Genomic DNA, 14,910 nt, shown 5'->3' with positions numbered 1-14,910 from the left:
CTCTCTCTCTCTCTCTCTCTCTCTCTCTCTCTCTCTCTCTCTCTCTCTCTCATTTTCCTTACTTTCACTCCTTCTATTTGTAAATAAACTCCCACAAAAAGTCATTCTGACTAGAGTCTTTCATTAGGAATTAAGTAATTAAATTCCTGGTGACCATACTCTTACATATTCAGTCCAACCATAATTTTACCCTTTACAGAATCAAGAGCATTTCAGGCATTGGAGAAAACAAATGAAAAGTCATGAAGATAGAGTGTCATGTGTTAACAGAAATAAAAAAGTCATTCACTTGATGGTAAGGTATATAGAGGGGAATAAAGTATAAAAAGACTAGAAATGTAGAATAGGGGCAATTTATACATCTGAGGCAGGATTTGAACCCAAGCATTCCTAATTCCAAGCCCAGTAATCTATTGCTTATAACAAACTCTCATCTATTTCTTCCAGAGAAGCTGGAAGTAGATCATCAGTGCCATCATCAAGGCTTCTGAGCTTCAGATTCATATTTCTGACTGTCTTTTGGACTGACTTCAGCATTAACCAACTTCAGCAGCCAGTTCTCCATAAACTCTGGCCCCGTTAGAAGTTCTACTGATTTATCCTAGAGCTTTGCACTGATATATTATTAGTGAATAATATAATAGTTAATTTATAAGACAGCTGTGTTAGAGTCTTGTTGTAACCTTGAACATGCATGTTCTTTGAATTCCTTTTCCTTAGGGGGCTCATTGGTGTGACTGCTCCCAGTGGTAGGTCCTTCCTTTTCCACTTAATGCTTTCTTTATTCTTTTTAATCCTTTTACTCCTTGGCTTTCATGTTGCCTTTTCCCCTAGTGCAAAGTGTCTGAAATGACCTTGAAGTAAACCTAGCAAAGAAAACTCCTCCTGTCACCTCTACTAGCCAGCAGGAAACTTCCTTTCTTCTTCCTCTTCTCCCCAATAAACTATTCAGAAAATCAACCATTTACTTCCTTTAAAATTATGGGCAATTACCCAGATCATGTTTGTACTTGGCCCAGTTAACCCTCTCATTACTATCTTTCCAACAGAAAGATGAGACCCAGTCAAACCTGTAAGGACTGAGGACAAAGGACTAGCCTTTAAGGAGTTGGGCAAAGATCATGATTACAGGGAAGACAAGATGGGTCCCATGGCATGTTGTTTTTTTCGAAGAAACTTACTGAAAATGCCCTGCCATTCATTCTACTAAAACTTCGTCTACTCAGACATTTCTTAAGAGTTGTCAGGGAAGTGAAAGAGATAGAGACAGAGACAGAGAGAAACAAGGAGAGACATAGAGCCAGAAATAGAGAGAATTCCAAAGAAATCTCATTCTTCTTCTTCAAAAAGAAAAGAAAACAAAACAAACACCAGTATTGAATGTGAAGTTTAGCTTAGTTCTAACATTTAACAGATAATGTAACTAAGGCTCAAAGAGGTCAAACTATGCATCCAAAGTTACCCAGATAGCAAAAGAAGCAGGATTTGAATTCAGGCCCTTCGATTCCCAAACCAGTACACTTTCCACTCCATTTGCAAAACAGAAACTGTGTCCCAAGGTCTAGAGCTAAAAATATTCATAAAGCTTTTCTAGACAAATGTTATCATTTTCCAGATGGGAAGGCTGAGGTTTGGTAAGTTAAAAACTTTTAATGATAGCTCGAATAATCTTCTTACTCAGTTATTTTTGTTGGTTTAGGAATAAAGCAATTTGCACAATTTCCCCATTAAAGGATGTTTGTGTTTTACACTTAGAATTTTTTACATGACCAATAAACCACTAAGGATATAACAAAATTACTGATTTCAAGCAAAGTTTGTTCTTAAATGCATATGCATATATGTGTGTGTATATATATATATATATATATATATGAGTCATATATACATAATAAAAGGAGTAATAAAAGCAGGATTTGTACATATGTCTTCTGACTGTAAATTCAGTTCTTCAGTTCTCCTTCCCCTATACCACATTAACACTCACTAATCAAGACTGAAGAGGGGTATTGTGGTATTTTTGGATGGAAGCACTAACTGTGGAATCAAGAATTGGATTTGCAGCTTGACTTAACTCAGTTTGGGACTTCATCTCTAGCAGAAGGTATATTTGTACAGTCTAGGACATCTGACCTATTGTAGATTGAGAACACAGTATTAAAAGATTGCCACAGTTCCATCTAGTCTAGCCTCATCATTTTTACAGGTGAGAAACCTGAGGTCCCAGGAAAATGAAGTAGCTTGTCTAAGGTTATACTGACAGTATCAAAGATGAGATTTGCACCCAGGAACTCATGACTACAGAAACAGTTCCTTTTCCAAGGAAACACAATTCCCTCTGGCACAAGGGAAGGGGATGATGATCATTATCACCCTGGACCCCAAGATGTCTTGATAGCTACTGCCAAATGAGTGTTTGTATTGGGGCATGGGGGATAGTTGCTGTATTACTTTATTGTAAAAAGTCCAGGTAATAAAGTTAAGGCTCCATTTTCTGTGGGACCAGTGGGACAAGGCATGGGGGAAAGTTCAGTCAAATTGAGTCATCTAAGAATTATTTGAGATGACATTACAAATGAGACACAGATCTTTGTGCATGAATTGTAAAGTGCTTTGAATAAACAGTCTTACAGAAGACAATAATAAAAAAGAAATTCTGAAACATCTTGTTCTTTTCAGAAAGGCAAGAGAGAGGAAACCATCACCCCATAGAGACATGGGAGGAATCACTCTGGGGAGCGCAATAGTGGAAGGCTTCATGGCTACAACTTCAACATTGAGTACAAAGATCATAGTTGTTATTAGAAGGAAAATAATAATGTGATCTCTACATTTGGGGTAATAACATTGATGGATTCATTATTTCCTTATTGGGTGTTTTCCTTATACCTGCTCACATCTCAACTAAATTGTTCCTTCTTATCTTGAGACCTTCTTATGTATGGTTTTCCAATGCACTACAGTGGAAAGGGCACTGAATATAAAATGAGAAAAGCTAGGTTTGTATTCTAATGGGATACTATTACTATTACTACTATTGGTTACTAGTAGTCTGGAACAAGTCACCCGCCTCTCAGGACCTGAACTTTATTGTCCCCAAATCATGCAGTTAGAATAAATCTTATGTTCCCTCTAGTTTTGAATACTAATACAGTACCTTTTTTAATAGTTGTTATTTATGTTTTGTTTTGTTTTTCAATTAGGCGAATTGATTATAAAGTTCTTATCTAAATTTCCTATTTCAATGAGTCAATTTTGATCTCAGAGACATCCCTAAGAGTTAGTGGAATGAAACCCATGACTGGTCCAAGACCTTTTAAAAGATATCTAGTAAGTAAAAGAAGGGAAAACGGGTCACATTTTATGTTAATGTGATAAATTTTTGTGAAAAAAAATCTAAGAAAGAGAGAAAGCATGCAGGAGAATAATTAGGTGAAAGATAAAGAAGAGAAACAAGTGATTTGATCATTGAAGTGTCCTACCAAGTACCTAGACAGAAGGAGCAAAGAAATAAGGAGTTTTGGAAATAGCTCATAAGATTAGCACCAAAGAATAATATAGTATTGATGGAACCCTTCATGCAGAGAAGTGTCCAGTCTGTCTTAGAGATTATGACAGAGAAAGAGATGAAGTCTAGTTATAATCTAAGAAGCACCTAGATTTCAGAAAAAAAATAAAAACATTTCAAGGAGGTCATTGGAAGGAAGTTGTTACTAGATAAAAAAATGCTTCAGAGGGAGTTAGAACAGGAGGAATGGGATGCTCAGAAAGAGAAAATAATTGCAATAAAAAGAGAAATATTGAGATATGTCTGAAGAAATTAGTGTGGATTCACAAGGAACTCACCAACCATGTCAGATTTTTTTAAAAAATATAAGGTGAAAGCACGCTCGATAATAGAACAGACTGTATCACATTCCCGAGAATCTATATTATCCATAATAGTTATCACTTGCTATGTTCATTAAATATTCAAAGCATTCAAAACTTAGAAATATAGCTAAAGTAGTCTCAGGATCCAGAATGATCCTGAGAAGCTAACGCAGGTAGTAGAATCTATCAAGATAAAATTCAAGAGGTATAAATGTAATAAACTCCCCAAATATAAAATGTGGGGGGCATGATTAGACAATAGATTTCTTTAAATGTTCTGGTAGATTTAGTGAACTATGTATGAGATAACGGTATGATGTGGCAACCAAAATGGTTGATTAGATTTTGGACTGTAGTAAGGGCAATGCTTAGACCTTAGTTTCATCTGAATTATCTCAAAAAGGGAATAATTTAGAAATTCAGTTGGGTATAGAAATCTATCTTACACTATAGGGTTTATGGAATATTCAGGTAGGAAGGTTTGCTAAATCATTCTCAGGGCTGTTCATCTACTTTTGGTGTCTACCTTTCACTCAACTCTCACCTTTGGCTCCAAGAAGCTATAGCATAGAGAGTGGCCACACTCTAGTAATTAAACTGTCTCTGTAGGTAGGCTAAGCCAGGTTGAGAGTAACTCACAGGCCTTGAACCCCCTGGGAGTTAGGTGAATGTCTACCCCCAGCATATGATGACTTTTCCTAGTACAATGGGTAGGTAGGAATAATTTGTTCCACATCCATGAAGGTGGCTGTAGCGAGCATTCTGGAGTACTTTGAGCTTGGTTAGATGTTGAAGATGCCAAAATCATCTACTGCATCCTGAGCCATTACCTGTTATACTGACTTTGTCTTCTACTTGTCTTAGATGGCTCTGAAAGAGAGAGAAAGGCTGATGCCTTTGTTCAACTATGCCTCACTTAAATCCAGTTCATGTGCATGACAAGGCATCACTCTGTCATGTCATTAAAAAATGAAGCATGAATAACATCTCTACAGGGAAGTAGGAAGAGAGGAAGAAAACTGTTAGAAGGGAGAGGACAGATTGAGGGATATGACTGTCCAATGCAAAACACTTTTGAAGAAGGAAAGGTGGAAGGAGAAAGATAAATGGGGAAAAAGTAGGATAGTGGCAAATACACAGTTAATAATCATAACAATGAATATGAAGGGAATTAATTCACTTGTAAAATGGAAGAGAATAGCAGATTAGATTTTGTGATTTGGACATAAAGAGTGATACCATAAACCAGTAATGGGCAAACTACAGCCCATTGGCCAGATGTGGGCACCTGAAATATTCTATCTGGCCCTGAGACATTATTCCTAATCTGAGGAATACAATGAGTAGGATACAATACAATGAAATTTCGAAAGAGCTGTCTTAGACATGGACTGACAGATGAGCATTTCCTTTCCTTTGGCCCCCTCTTTAAAAACTTTGCCCACCACTACCATAGACAAATTGAGTGAATATAGAATAGTTTGCCTGTCAGATTTATGGATAAGGGAAGAATGTCTGACTAATAAGAAAAAGAGAATATTATGGGATGTAAAATGAGTAATTTAAATTACATTAAATTAGAAAGTTTTTGTAGAAACAAAACCATCACAGCCAAGATTAGAAGGAAATCAGAAAACTTTGGGGGGAGGCAGTGCTGTTATAGTTTCTTTCTCTGATAAAGGCCTCATTTCTCAAATACTTAGAGAACTGAGTCAAATTTAAAAGAATACAATTAATTCCCTAGTTGATAAATAATCAAAGGATATGAACAAGCACTTTTTAGACAAAGAAATCAAAACTATCTATTTTAATATAAAAGTGCTCTAAATTATTCTTCATTAGAGAAACACAAATTAAAACAACTCTGAGATACTACTTCTTATCTATCAGATTGACTAATATGACAGAAAGGGAAGATGACAAATATTGGAGGGAATATGGGAAAATTGGGACACTAATGCACTATTGGTGGAGTTGTGAACTGATTCAATGATTCTGGAAGGCAGTTTGGAACTATCTCCAAAGGGCTATAAAATTGTGCATACTCTTTGACCCAGCCGCACCACTACTCAATTTGTATCCCAAAGAGATAACAAAAAAACAGGAAAAAAGATTTATCTGTACAAAAATATTTATAGAAGCTTCTTCTGTGGTGGCAAACAATTAGAATTTGAGGGGATGTATAGCAATCAGGGAATAACTAAATAAGTTGTGATATATCATTGTGATGGAATACTAAGAACCTATCTTTTAGGAAAAAACCCATTATTTGACAAAAACTGCTGGGAAAATTGGAAAACAATATGGGAGAAATTGGGCCTAGATCAACATATCACAACCTATACCAAAATAAACTCAGAGTGGGTAAATGACTTGAATATAAAGAAGGAAACTATAAGTAAATTAGGTGAGCACAGAATAGCATACTTGTCAGATCTATGGGAAAGGAAAGATTTTAGAACCAAGCAAGAGTTAGAAAAAAAAATCACAAAATGTAAAATAAATAATTTTGACTACATCAAAGTAAGAAGTTTTTGTACAGACAAAACCAATGCTACAAAAATTAGAAGGTAACCAACAAATTGGGAAAAAATATAACAAATAATTCAGACAAAGATCTAATTACTCAAACATACAAGGAGTTAAATCAATCGTACAAAAAAATCAAGCCATCCCCCAACCGATAAATGGGCAAGGGACATTAATAGGCAATTTTCAGATAAAGAAACCAAAACTATCAATAAGCACATGAGAAGGTGTTCTAAATCTCTAATAATTAGAGAAATGCAAATCAAAACAACTCTGAGGTATCACCTCACATCTAGCAGATGGGCTAAAATGACAACAGGGGAGAGTAATTAATGTTGGAGGGGATGTGGGAAAATTGGGACATTAATGCATTAATGCATTGCTGTTGGAGTTGTGAATTGATCCAACCATTCTGGATGGCAATTTGGAACTATGCCCAAAGGGCTTTAAAAGACTATTTGCCTTTTGATCCAGCCATAGTACTGCTTGGTTTATACCCCAAAGTGATAATAAGGAAAAAGACTTGTACAAAAATATGTATAGCTGCACTCTTTGTGGTGGCAAAAAAATTGGAAAATGAGAGAATGTCCTTTGATTAGGGAATAGCTGAACAAAATTGTGGTATCTGTTGGTGATGGAATACTATTGTGCTCAAAGGAATAAAGAACTGGAGGAATTCCATGTGAACTGGAACAACCTCCAGGAATTGATGTAGAGAGAAAGGAGCAGAACCAGGAGAACATTATACACAGAGACTGATACACTATGGTACAATAGAACATAACCGACTTCTCTTCTAGCAGCAATGCAAGGATCCAGAGCAAGGCTGAGGGACTTATGCGAAAGAAAACTAGCCACATTCAGAAGAAGAACTGTGGGAGGTGAAACATAGAAGAAAAACAAATGCTTGAACACATGGGCTGATGGGGATATTATTGGGGATGTAGACACTAAATGATAACTCTAGTCCAATTATCAACAATATCGAATTAGGACTTGATCATACATGTAAAATCTTGATACATGTAAAACCCAGTGGAATTGTATATCAGCTAAGGGGGTTAGGGGTGTTAGGGGGAGAGGGAAAGAACATGAAATATGAAACTATGGGAAAATATTCAAAATAATAAAAAAAGAAATGGCAAGCAGGCTGATTTTAGGAAAAACCTGGAAATATTTATATGAACTGGTGTAAAGTGAAGTGAGCAAAATCAAATTATCCACTCATAGATTGTATGATGAGTGACTGTGAATGACAATTATTCTAGCAATACAATGTTCCAAGATATTTATGAAGGATTTATGATGAAAAATACTATCCACCTCCAGAGAAAGAACTGATGGAGTCTGAATTTAGATCAAAGCATAATTTTTTAAGCTTTCTTTTTTTTGTCTGTGTTTTCTTTCACAACATGACTAATATGGAAATATGTTTTGCATGACTGCACATGTATAACCTATATCAAATTGCTTGCCTTCTCAATGAGGGAGCAGGGAAGGAGGGAGAGAGTTTGGAACTCAATATTTTAAATAATGAATGTAAAATGTATTTTTGCATATAATTGGAAAAATATAATCAAAAAGATACTTTTTTACTTCATAAATAGAAGCTGAGGGAGGAATAGCTAGATAGAAATTTGTCTAAAAAAGATCTGGAGGGTTTACTGCTCTTCAAGGTTAATATGAGTTAATTGTGTGATAAAAATAGAAATTGTATGATAAAAAAGTAAATGTGATCTTAACCTCCATTGGTAGAGACCTAGCTTCTAAAGTAAGATGACAGATTCTCTGTGCTCTTCTCTGGCCAGATCACACTAGGACATTGTATTCAATTCTGAATTTTAAAAAGATGTTGGTAAATTAGAAAACATCTAGAGGAATGCAATGAATATGGAAAAGGACTTCAAGTTCCTAATATATGAGAGTTGGTTGAAGGCTCTTAAGATGTTTAGACCAGAGAAGGCTCAGAGAGGGCAAGAAGAGAATCTTCAACTGTTTATGTACTACTATTTAGAAGAGTGATTTGGTTTTCTGTGTTTGGCCACAGAGGACAGAATGAAAGGCAATAGATGCAAGACAGTCAGATTTAGCCTTGATGTCAGGGAAAATTTGCTAATAATATAAGAAATGGAATGAAAAGTTGTGGCTTCTACACTACTGGGAGCCTTCAAGCAATTCCTGAATGGTCACTAATACAGTATGATGTAAAGAAGATTCCTTTATGGATTTGGGTAATAATAGATGGTATCTGAGGTCACTTCCATCTCAGTAATCCTGTGTCTCTATGAACACTTGAACACTGAAGAAGAGATTACAGAGGGTTTTTAACTGTCTTGATGGAATGAGTTAATACATTGATTAAATTATTGCTCTTTGAAGTACTTAAAAGTACAGATAAAAAAATTGAGTTAGATAATTATAAAATAATAGAAAGTTCTAGAATTTACATTAAAAGCCATCTATGTCAATCCACTCATTTTACAGCAGAGGAAATTACTGCCTAAAAAGATGAAAGAACTTGTCTAGGATTACACAACTAGAAAGTAACCAGACTGGGTTTTGACTTCAAGTCTTGAGTCCAAATACAGTTCTTTTTCTATGGCATGCCTTTGTACAGCTTTCATAGATGTGTGGCTTTACCACTGCCTTTGGTCATTTCTTTTTGTGTGAAACTCCTTTTGCTTTATCTTCATCCAGGTTCTTCTCACTCTGTGTCCTCCATGGATCTGTGCTGGAACCCTTTTTACCCTCTTCATCAACAATATGTTGTTTTATGATTACATCAGCTCTCAAGGACTCAGTTTTTATCTTTGTGCCAATGGATCTCATACACACTCAAATTTAACTTTTTCCCAACTCTAACTTTTCTCCTCAATCCAATCTCAAAGTCCCAACTGCCTGAATGTCCCGGATGTCTTCGATTTACATATTCCAAACTAAACTTGTTATATTTACCCCAAAGTCCCACATCCCTAACTTTTCTATTAGTATGGAGGATATTGCCATCCTTCTAGTCAACCAGACTCAGAATTTATATAATATCCTCAACTCTTTACTTTCTCAGCCAACCCTATACAATTTATTCCTATGTGCTCTCAATTTTCCTTTTGTAAACATTTCACATTTATTATTTCATCTGACCTTTGATATTGGCATAATCATGTTGCAGGACTATGTTATCTCTCACATAGATTATCACAATTATTTTCTGATTATTCTCCCTTTCTCAAATATATCCCAACTCCAGATGTCAAATTGAATTCCTAAAGCATAGAATTTATCATGTGATTTCCCATTCAGTAAACTTTCATCTTTCCCTCTTTACTTTGGAATCAAATATAAAATCTTTTTTTGTCATTTAAAGCCTTTTAAAACCTATTCCTTCTATTTTCTCCAGTCTTTTTATCCTTTAGTCTTCCATATGGTTCATGATCCAGTGAGACTAACTTCCTTGCAGTTCCTCAAACAAAAAAAAAATCTCATCTCTTGACTGTGGGCATTTTCTAGAGGTGACCACCTTGCTTGGAATGTTCTAACTCCTCATCTCCATCTCCTGGCTACTCTTACTTCCTTCAAGTTGCAGCTAAAATCTTAACTTTTACAGAAAGCCTTTATAATTCGCACTGAATCGAAATTAATTCAGTTCCTACTCAACTACCTCCCTCTGTTGGTTATCTTCAATTTACCTTTGTTTCCACATTTTTTTTTTGTACATCATCTTTCTTATTAGAATGAGAGATCTTTGAAAGCAGGATTTTTTTTTTTTGCTTTTTTATGTCATCAATGCCTAGCTCAATGCCTAGTGTAAAAGTTAATTTTAATGCGTGGACTTGAATGATATGAAATAACATGGTCATGGTCACAAGTTGGAAGTTTATTTACAAAATAGAGGGGAAACAAGAAAGTAGAGAAATGTGAGAGAGGTTACAGAAAATACCTATACTAGTCCTCAGCCTGGATGCCTGGTAGTGACTACAAGGCCTCCTTCAAGATGGAAGCTAGTCTCTTAGGAAACTAGGAAAGTAGTCTCACCTTTTCATTCACCCAATGAAGTAGTCCAAGAGTCAGAATCTAAATTGAAGCCATGATCCAAGCTGCAGTCTCCAGTGAAGTTCCATCAAATACTATCTTCAGGAGATACTCTCCACCAGACTCAACTTCACCAGGCTTCCCACAGCCCAAGGATTTCATGGCTTTTATGGCGGGTTCCTGTCTCTGCCCCTTTTCACAGGGGCCAATCACAGCCTCCAAATTGTCCAGCACTGCCCAGCGGCAGTGTCCAGTGGGATTAAATTCTCACCTCTAAAGGTGTTAACTGTCCTCCTAGGATTCACACATTTCTGAGTGTGCAAACCTCCCAAAAGAATTCAAAAGTCTCTGGCTGTTTAAGCTAAAAAAAAAGGGGGTGGAACTCTCCAAACATCTTACTGGCCTCCCACCCAACACCAAATAGGGTTTGAATTCTCCAAATGGCTCTTGAGCTCCTCCACCTAACTCAAGCTTGTGTTGATCCAATTAAAAGATAGACAAAGGAGAGTTAATCCTGTCCTCACAATCTAGTGAGGTACTAAGAGGTACTAAGTAACTGAAGTAATTAAGTTATTGTTAAACAAAGCTTTAACTCCAACTAGACAAAGAGAACAAAGGATTCTCTTTTCACAAGTGTAAACTCAGAATAGACAAAGCAGCCATGAATTTCCTTTCACTAGCATATAATAGGAATTTTAAAATTTTGTTGATTTAATTTGTTGGCTAGATTAGGGTTCTTCTGCTCCTAATTGGCATACCTCACAATCAGATCTAATTTTTCCAAGTAACGTTTTCTTTCCAGGATATCTTCCAAATTCGAGCCTACCAGATAAGTAATCTCCAGGTAATAGCAGGTTTACCATTTCCTCCACATTCTTTTGTGGTCTTTTTAATATACCAAATATGTTCCAGTTTCTTCGTGGTTTTTCAGAATTCTCTCTTGCTTCTTATATTCATAGTCAAAGTGCATTTCTGAAAAAAAAGTTTATTTCTCATGATCATTTCTGATTATATATTCCATTTTCTAGGAATTCTGAAAGCAAAACTCCCAGAAGCAAATATCCTTCCCACTTTCCAACTCCTCTTTCCTTTTTTAATTTTTTCTACTAGGTATATTCTCCCTGTCTAAAGTCATAAAAACCTTAGCTATAATTTTCATGTACCTCTTTCAATGTATGCTGATCCTACGGAACAAAGGTCAAGTAAAAAGGTTAACTTATGAGATATGCTTTTTCTGGAGTTTGTCATTTCTCAGGATTCTGGGTAACACAGTTGTTCCTGGTATTGGATCATGGTGTCAAACTCAATTTGCTCATTTCATGTATTATTTTCTTAATAAATAATATCCATGTATTTGGCTCCTAAGAGACCACATGGATAGAAAGCTAGCCAGGAAGACTTGGATTCAAGGCTTACCTCTGACATAACTGGCATCATGACACTGGGTAAATCAATTAATTTCTCAGTGTTCTAGGCAACTCTCTAAGACTAAGTTGAAGAGAAAGAGCTTATCAGCCTTGAGGAAGGAGATTCCACATCAAAAAGTTCCCTTTCCAATGTCAATTTTATGTTCTTTATTCCTATGACATCCATATGAAATGATAACCCAAACCATGAGGATTAATGACATCCTTTCTTCTTGTGGATCCTTTTATATGTCATTACATCACCCATCTACATACTTGCAAGAACCACCTCTCTTGCTTGAAATACAGTCTCTCATCCAATCACATTTGCTTCATGGAATTTTTTTTTTTTTTTAAAACCCTTACCTTCCATCTTGGAGTCAATACTGTGTATTGGCTCCAAGGTAGAAGAGTGGTAAGGGTAGGCAATGGGGGTCAAGTGACTTGCCCAGGGTCACACAGCTGGGAAGTGTCTGAGGCCAGATTTGAACCTAGGACCTCCCATCTCTAGGCCTGGCTCTCAATCCACTGAGCTACCCAGCTGCCCCCTCTTCATGGAATTTTTGATAGCTCATTAATACCTTTTATAGGACACCCTCCTCCATCCTCAGTGGTTACAATTCAGCTTTAGAAGATAATTTGTATTTTATCTCATTTTCTGTGGAGATGAGTATTATTGGAATAGCTCAAGGCATACCATGATCTCTTAATCAAAGCGTGTTTGTTGACTGGTTGTATTCACATTATCTCACACAATAGAGCAGGGGTCTGCAAACTTTTTGGCCGTAAGAGCCATAAACACCACATTTTTTTAATGTAATTTTGTGAGAGCCATACAATATGTTTAACACAATACAAGTAAATATGTGCATTTTATGTAAGAACAACACTTTTAAAGTACAATAAGTCTCTGAATTATTTTTAATAACGTTATTATGTGCTAACCGATGATGAATAAAGTACATTAATGTGACTTCTGGTGCTGCGTGGTTTTGCTGATTATTAATCAAAAAACAAGACTTAATGGGGCACTATAATACAGAAATAACTGCACACATACATATAAAACTCCTTTACACTAAGAAAATTGCTGAAATAAGAGAGAAAAATTCAGGAAAGAATACTTTTTCCTCTTCCTCTCTCCAATCAGGGAACAGGAGAAGAAAAAGCTGCCAGCCTGCTGGTTAAGCCATTTGGCCACATAAATTAGGTAGGAGATCAGGAGATTACAGAAAATAACATGACTTGTGTGCAGGCATTAGTAAGTAGTGGGGGAGGAGGGTCTTTTGTCATGGAAAACTGGCCAGGTCACATCACACACATTTCCTGGTACAGGTGTTTATGGGTGCTGCCTCCTCAATCATTCTGTATCAAATGAAATAACTACTGGGGAGAAATGCTTCTCACTAATGAAGCATATGTAAAGGTGTAATCTGACTATAGTTCCCCTTTAAGAGCAGGTAGAAAAGTTAAAAACAATAACAATCCCACAAATAGGGAGTGTAGACCCCATGAATGCACTGAGATAAAACCATGTAAATCAGAGGCAGAGGGGTAGAGAATGTAGACAAAAGTGATCAATCACTATACAGAACCCCAAGATATCAGTAACAGGTGTGGAAGGAGTAAAAGGAGGGCAGAAGGAGGAACACACAGCACACCTACCAAGTCGAACTAAAGACCAGGATTCATCTCACACAGCAATATCAATGAGAGAGCCTTCTATCTTAGAAGACAGTCGCGGTACCAAAAGGATCACGTGGCATATCAAATGTGATGCACAATGTCATGCATAAACTGTTAGTTACTGTGCCGCAGTTGATTTTATGGCTCCTGCAGAAAGATATGGCTTGAGAGCCATACATTGCCGACCCCTGCAATAGAGGATAAACTCCTGAAGGGTAGAGGCCTTTAGTTTTTTGGTCTTCGTATCCCTTATATCTAACAGAGCACCTGACACATAGAAAGTGCTTAATAATGTATGCTGTTGTTATTGTTGTTGGACATCACATTACATCATCCTGTAACTCATTAGACCTTTCTACTGCTTTCATTCCTATTCTCTAACTGATCATTTCTGTAATACGGATTAACAGATTGAATGGGTAGTTTTATTTCATCCTTTTCATTTTCATTTTCAGTGTAAAGCTTCCTTGATTATATTCAAAATGAAAGATATTCACAAAATCTCAGAAAAAGAGATCACTTCAATATTCATATAGTCTGTTCCATAACCTGAAAAGGCTGCACTTTACAACATATCCAGAAAATAGTCATTTACCTATGGCTTGAAGTCCACCAATGAGGAAACTCCTAAAACCTCCAAAGGTAGCTCATTCTACTTTGTGACAAATTCTCAATGTTAGGAATTTTTCCTTACCTGAAACCTCTTTGTCCCTCTAAAAGTACTGCCCATTGCTCATTGTTCTGCCTTCTGGGAAACCTAGAACAATCTAAGTCCCTCTTCCATGTGAAAATATTTAAAGTTAGAAAGTGACTACTCTGCCACTCCATCTTCTCTCATCTTTCTTCTTTGAGACCAAATATCCTCATTTACTTCAATTAGTCCTCACATGCCATGAACTAGAGAGTCCTTTATACCATGAAGACTCTTAGCCATTCTTATTGCCTTCCTTTGAATGCTCCCATCCTCACTAACATTCTTTATGGAATACAGTGAAACAAATTGAGCACAATAATTGAGTTGACTTCTGATGGGGTTCTGGAGCTAAGATGGAGGAGAAGAAGCAAGAAGCTCAAAATGATGATGAGAATCCTCTCCAACCAATCATAAAAAATTTCACAAAACAAATACAGAAGTGAAAGAACCAACAAGAGACAAACTGAAGCAACTTTCAAGAAGAGAAAAACTTAAGAGCTAGGAAGAGAACATCTGGGGCACTGGTGTGAGAGGTGAGCACAGCCAAAAGGAGGCTAAAGTAAGGCATAAGGAGCAAGCCAAGAGCAAACCTTACCCAGATATATATATATATATATATATATATATATATATATATATATATATATATATATATATATATATATATATATATATATTACATCTAATAACTTG

The sequence above is a fragment of the Gracilinanus agilis genome, chromosome 4 (genome assembly GCF_016433145.1).
Source record: "Gracilinanus agilis isolate LMUSP501 chromosome 4, AgileGrace, whole genome shotgun sequence".
NCBI classification, from domain to species: Eukaryota; Metazoa; Chordata; class Mammalia; order Didelphimorphia; family Didelphidae; genus Gracilinanus; species Gracilinanus agilis.
Note: the sequence above shows the minus strand (reverse complement) of the source record.